The sequence below is a fragment of the Canis aureus genome, chromosome 33 (genome assembly GCF_053574225.1).
Source record: "Canis aureus isolate CA01 chromosome 33, VMU_Caureus_v.1.0, whole genome shotgun sequence".
Lineage (NCBI taxonomy): Eukaryota > Metazoa > Chordata > Mammalia > Carnivora > Canidae > Canis > Canis aureus.
This window is the reverse complement of record NC_135643.1, coordinates 142,024-148,482: the sequence shown is the minus strand read 5'-3', so window position 1 is coordinate 148,482 and position 6,459 is coordinate 142,024. Positions and strand designations below refer to the sequence as shown.

At 40.3% G+C, this 6,459-nt stretch overlaps 1 pseudogene; it reads right to left on the bottom strand.

Annotated features, from left to right (window-relative positions):
• Positions 1–4,457: 4,457 nt before the first annotated feature.
• Positions 4,458–5,649, bottom strand: LOC144304344 (olfactory receptor 6C74-like; annotated as a pseudogene).
• Positions 5,650–6,459: the final 810 nt, after the last annotated feature.

Here is a 6,459-nt window from a genome sequence, read left to right as displayed (position 1 = left end):
CGGGACACAAGGCTGGTTCAACACTTGTCAAACAATGTGATTCCTCATATCAGCAAGAGAAAAACCGAGAACCATATGATGCTCTCATTAGATACAGAGAAAGCATTTGACAAAATACAGCATCCATTCCTGATCAAAACTCTTCAGAGTGTAGGGATAGAGGGAACATTCCTCAACATCTTAAAAGCCATCTATGAAAAGCCCACAGCAAATATAATTCTCAATGGGTAAGCACTGGGAGCCTTTCCCCTAAGATCAGGAACAAGACAGGGATGTCCACTCTCACCACTGCTATTCAACTTAGTACTGGAAGTCCTAGCCTCAGCAATAAGACAACAAAAAGACATTAAAGGCATTCAAATTGGCAAAGAAGTAGTCAAATTCTCCCTCTTCGCCGATGACATGGTACTCTACATAGAAAACCCAAAAGCCTCCACCCCAAGATTGCTAGAACTCATACAGCACTTTGGTAGTGTGGCAGGATACAAAACCAATGCCCAGAAATCAGTGGCATTTCTATACACTAACTGAGACTGAAGAAAGAGAAATTAAGGAGTCAATCCTATTTACAATTGCACCCAAAAGCATAAGATACCTAGGAATAAACCTAACCAAAGAGGTAAAGTTTCTATACCCTAAAAACTATTGAACACTTCTGAAAGAAATTGAGGAAGACACTAAGAGTTGGAAAAATATTCCATGCTCATGGATTGGCAGAATTAATATTGTGAAAATGTCAATGTTACCCAGGGCAATTTACAGGTTTAATGCAACCCCTAGCAAACTACCATGGACTTTCTTCAGAGAGTTAGAACAAATTATTTTAAGATTTGTGTGGAATCAGAAAAGACCCCAAATAGCCAGGGGAATTTTAAAAAAGAAAATCATATCTGGGGGCATCACAATGCCAGATTTCAGGTTGGACTACAAAGCTGTGATCATCAAGACAGTGTGGTTCTGGCAGAAAAACCGACACATAGATCAATGGAACAGAATAGGGAACCCAGAAGTGGACCCTCAACAGTATGGTCAACTAATATTTGATAAAGGAGGAAAGACTATCCATTGGAAGAAAGACAGTCTCTTCAATACATGGTGCTGGGAAAATTGGAATCTGCATGCAGAAGAATGAAAATAGACCACTCTCTTGCACGAGACACAAAGATAAACTCAAAATGGATGGAAGATCTTAATGTGAGACAAGATTCCATCAAAATCCTAGAGGAGAACACAGGCAACACTCTTTTCAACACAGCCACACTAACTTCTTGCAGGATACATCCACGAAGGCCAAAGAAACAAACAAACAAAAAATGAACTATTGGGACTTCATCAAGATAAGAAGCTTTTGCACAGCAAAGGATACAGTCAACAAAACTCAAAGACAACCTACAGAATAGGAGAAGATATTTGCAAATGATGTATCAGATAAAGGGCTAGTTTCCAAGATCTATAAAGAACTTATTAAACTCAACACCAAAGAAACAAACCATCCAATCATGAAATGGGCAAAAGACATGAACAGAAATCTCACAGATGAAGACATAGACATGGCCAACATGCACATGAGAAAATGCTCTGCATCACTTGCCATCAGGGAAATACAAATCAAAACCACAATGAGATCCCACCTCACACCAGTGAGAATGGGGAAAATTAATAAAGCAGGAAACCACAAATGTTGGAGAGCATGCAGAGAAAATGGAACCCTCTTACACTGTTGGTGGCAATGTGAACTGGTGTTGCCACTCTGGAAAACTGTGTTGAGGTTCCTCAAAGAGTTAAAAATAGACGTGCCCTATGACCCAGCAATTGCACTGCTGGGGATTTACCCCAACGATACAGATGCAGTGAAATGCCGGGACACCTGCACCCTGATGTTTATAGCAGCAATGTCCACAATAGCCAAACTGTTGAAGGAGCCTCGGTGTCCATCGAAAGATGAATGGATAATGAAGATGTGGTTTATGTATTCAATGGACTATTACTCAGCCATTAGAAATGACAAATACCCACCATTTGCTTCAACGTGGATGGAACTGGAGGGTATAATGCTGAGTGAAATAAGTCAATCGGAGAATGACAAACAGTATATGGTCTCATTCATTTGGGGAATATAAATAATAGTGATGGGAATAGAAGGGAAGGGAGAAGAAATGCGTAGGAAACATCAGAAAGGGAGACAGAACATGAAGACTCCTAAGTGTGGGAAACGAACTAGGGGTGGTGGAAGGGGAGGAGGGCGGGGGGTGGGGGTGAATTGGTGATGGGCACTGAGGGGGGCAGTTGATGGAATGAGCACTGGGTGTTATTCTGTATGTTGGCAAGTTGAACACCAATAAAAAACAAATTTACTATTAAAAATAATATGTGTAGCTATTACTAACATTACATAGTGTAATATGAAAATATGTCAGTTGTTAAAATGAAAATAATTTTATGGTTTTTTTGAGTAGAGAAAAGCAAGATAAAAAGATATCCTTAATATCTCTGTGTCTGATGATGAAAAATATTAAAAGAAAATTTTAAGGGGCTTATGCATAGCTTATTTGGAAATTTTATTTGCATAAAAACCACAGCATTTATTAAAATAGAGGTATCAATCTAAAAAATGTCAAAAAAATTTCACATTAAATTTTTACCAAATCTGTACAATTTTCTGGCCTCTGTATAAAATATATAGAGAAATAAGACCTTATTCTAAGGGATAACTCATTTATGTGAAATTGGACAGATAAAATGTACATACTTGATATAACTGGAAAACAGTTTGACTTTATTAAGAAGTGTTATGCTGTGGTCAAGTTTAATAAAGAAGAAGAGACAAAATTATTGGTGATTGTGATTATTAGATACAATTTATGAAAAGCTGAGCTTGAGCTGACATTGAAGGAACTATAATTTGCTGATGGGACCTGCGTTCAGCCAGAAAGACCATCAATTATATTTTGAATTTTGCCAAGTACTGACCAATCCACTCATGTATCTATATTAAATGGCGATAGTGTTTATTGAGCCCTTGCCATGAGCCAGGAAAGGTAAGTAGTGTGATTCCTAACATTTTATTAACAATTTCGGGGCTGAAGGGCGGGGGCTGGGGGGCTGTAGTGAACACCACAGCCCATGTAGTCCCCAGGCCGGAGGTCTGGCCGCAGGTTTAGTCCCCAGCCCGGGGCCCGGCCGCAGGTGCAGCCCCCAGCCCGAGGCACAGACACAGGTGCAGCCCCCAGCCCGAGGCCCGGCCATAGGTGGAGTCCACAGCCCACACCACCTCCTCCACGACCATGCTGCTATTTTTCAACCTCATCCTCTGGGAGCAGCTGGTATTTATGCTGTGTGGGCGCCTATGTCCGTGTCACTTGAGATGCCTGTGGCCATTTCCTTGAGGACGTGCCTGCCGTCTGCACACTGAGCTCAGCTATGAGGAGGCTGCTTTCGCCCTCAGCCTGGCTGGCGCTGCCCCCCTGTCTCAGAGAGCTGCCTGCATCTGCACACCTGCCGCCCCCCTCCCCGGGGTGTCTGTACAGCAGCTGCAGTGGCTTTGGGACTGGCTTCCCAGCTCGGCCGGGGGGTGGGGTAGCCGTGAAGCCACTCTCAGGTGAACAGATGGCAGCACCTGCCCCCCACCCCGCCGAGGGCTGCAGGGATGGGGGCCGAGGGGCTGGGCCCTTTCAGCCCCGCCTGGGTGGAGAACTCGGCCCAAAGGCTCTCGCAGGAGGAGGAAAGGAGCTGCAGTTGAAGTGGACATCAGATGGTGCCCTCCTCAGCATCATATCTATCTATGTGATAGATGTAGAATTTAAGGAACACAGTTAGTTCCAAGATGAATAAGGAATAGCTGATAAAGCATCAAATGTGATCTCTCTCTCCAGGATGCATTTTATTCTTAATCAAAGTTACTTGATTTAGTACACATACATGAGTCAGTATTTATTTACTTATTTACTTATATGGCATAAAATGTAAAATAAAAATAATATACCATATAATATTTTATTACACTAGCATAGTGGGGTTTTTTCAATTCTCAAGACAAAGGATGATATTGATATTTTAATCTCAACTTCCCACTTTTAAAGATATTTATTTAAAACAGTAGAGAATGTGTATCAGGACATAAAAGCCAAGGAAAAGTAAAATCCCAAGGAAGATATATAATTGTTTCGAACTTATCAAGATTTTGCAGAAAATCAAATATAAGAATAAAATATACCACACAGATATAAAAATAATTAAGTCTCCATGAACTAATATATAAAGTTGACTAAAATAATCTTTCAAGTATTTGCTACATTTAAATGGAAGAAGCAGAGAAGAAATTAGTCAAATTTGAGAATGTTGGGATGCCTGGGTGTCTCAGTGTTTGGGCGTCCGCTTTCAGCTCAGGGCATGATCCCGGGGTCCTGGGATCTAGTCCCAAATCAGACTCCCAAAGGGGAGCCTGCTTCTCTCTCTTCCTGTGTCTCTGCCCCTCTCTCTGTGTCTCTCATGAATAAATAAGAAAAATATTTTTTAAAATGTTTTTAAAAATTGAGAATGCTTACAATGGAACAGAAAAATAAAATGCTTGCTTCACCTGCTGTTTCCTTAAAGTATAAATAAAGGGATTCAAAAGTGGAGCAACAGAAGTATTGAGAACTGCCACTCCCTTCATCAAGGATATCCTCTGTTTGACTGAGGGTTTAAGGTACATAAAGATGCAGCTGCCATATGAGAGGGAGATGACAATCATGTGAGAAGAACAGGTGGAGAAAGCTTTTTTCTCTGGTTGGCAGAAGGAATTTTTAAAATTGTCAGGGCAATATATGTGTATGATAGAATTACGAATGCCAAAGTGACCAGCAGAGTCACCAAAGCTAAGATGAAACTCATCATTTCCGTCCGTGCAGGAGATCTGCAGGAGGGGAGCAGTGTCACAGTAGAAATGATCAATGACACTGGAATCACAGAAGTCCAGGCGTAAGCCTAAAATGAGTCCTGGAAAGATGATGAGGAAACCAGTGATCCAAGAGCTAAGGACTAGCTGGATACAGATTTTGCTGCTCATAATGGTTGTGTAATGCAGGGGCTTGCAGATGGCGACATAACGATCGTAGGACATGACAGCCAGGAGGTAACATTCAGATGCTCCAAGAAGGAAGGCAAAGCAACTGAGTTGCACAACAGTTATAGGAAATGGTTTTGGGGAACCCTGGGTGGCGCAGCGGTTTGGCGCCTGCCTTTGGCCCAGTGCGTGATCCTGCAGACCCGGGATCGAATCCCACGTCGGGCTCCCGGCATGGAGCCTGCTTCTCCCTCTGCCTGTGTCTCTGCCTCTCTCTCTCTCTCTGTGTGACTATCATAAATAAATAAAAATTAAAAAAAAAGGAAATGGTTTTGTCACCAGTTGCCATGCTTACAAGCAATTTGAGGATGCAGACTGTCGTATAAGAAATTTCTAAGAAAGAAAAATTTCGAAGAAAGAAATACATAGGGGTCTTGAGATGTGAGTCCAGCAAAGTGAGGGTAATAACTAAGTTGCCTGAGATGCTTAGCAAGTAGGTGAGGAGCAGGAAGACAAATAGCACAATCTTCAGTTTTGGGTCCTCCGTCAATGCTGCTAAGATAAATACTGTCACAGTTGTATGGTTTTCCATCTTGACCTCTTTATATGCTTCTGCTCTGGTAAAAATATTGAGAAAACAATATGCACAGGAACCAATAGTTAATTATGAAGATAATTATGTCAGAATATTAGTAGTTGCTATTGATTATACATACTAATAGGGCACATTTTTGAAATGACTAATGTAAGATAAAGTAACAAAAACTAGTACTTATATTTTTTATTATTTTTATTACTTTATTTTTGAGGAAAGACAAATATTTTCTACAAATCTGATGAATAAAACACTATCTTATAAATCATCTTTGTAGTCTGGCTTAGATTTATGGTAATGAGGTAAAGAAATTAACAAGCATGTGAAAAAATTATTTCTACTTTTCTCAGTATGTAAGCGCTAAGATGTCACAGTACTACTCAGCCTGATGACTGTATAAATATCATTGCCTCATGGAACTGACCATGAGTGCAACAGAGAAACAAGGTGATATATAAATACTTGTGATGGTTGAAAATAGAAATCAAGCTTAGATTTAAGTTTAATTCTGGAAGTAATTCCGGGTAACAACTGTAACTCTTCCCTGGTTTGGCCTGCGCTGCCTCTACTTAGATAATGAACACTCTATCTTGGTCCTGATTTTTTTATTCCTATAAATCAGTGTTTTGTCCCTATTCCATCTCTTCATTTCTTCACTTTTACTGCCTCCTATGCCAATATTAAACTTATCTGATTGCATACTAAAACTGACTTGAACAGAATTAAACAAATTCAGTGTTTCTTCTGGTTATAGTTCTGAAAACGGGAAGAGAATAAGAATAATGAAGTGAAATGCAAAATAAAGTAAATAAGTGTTCAA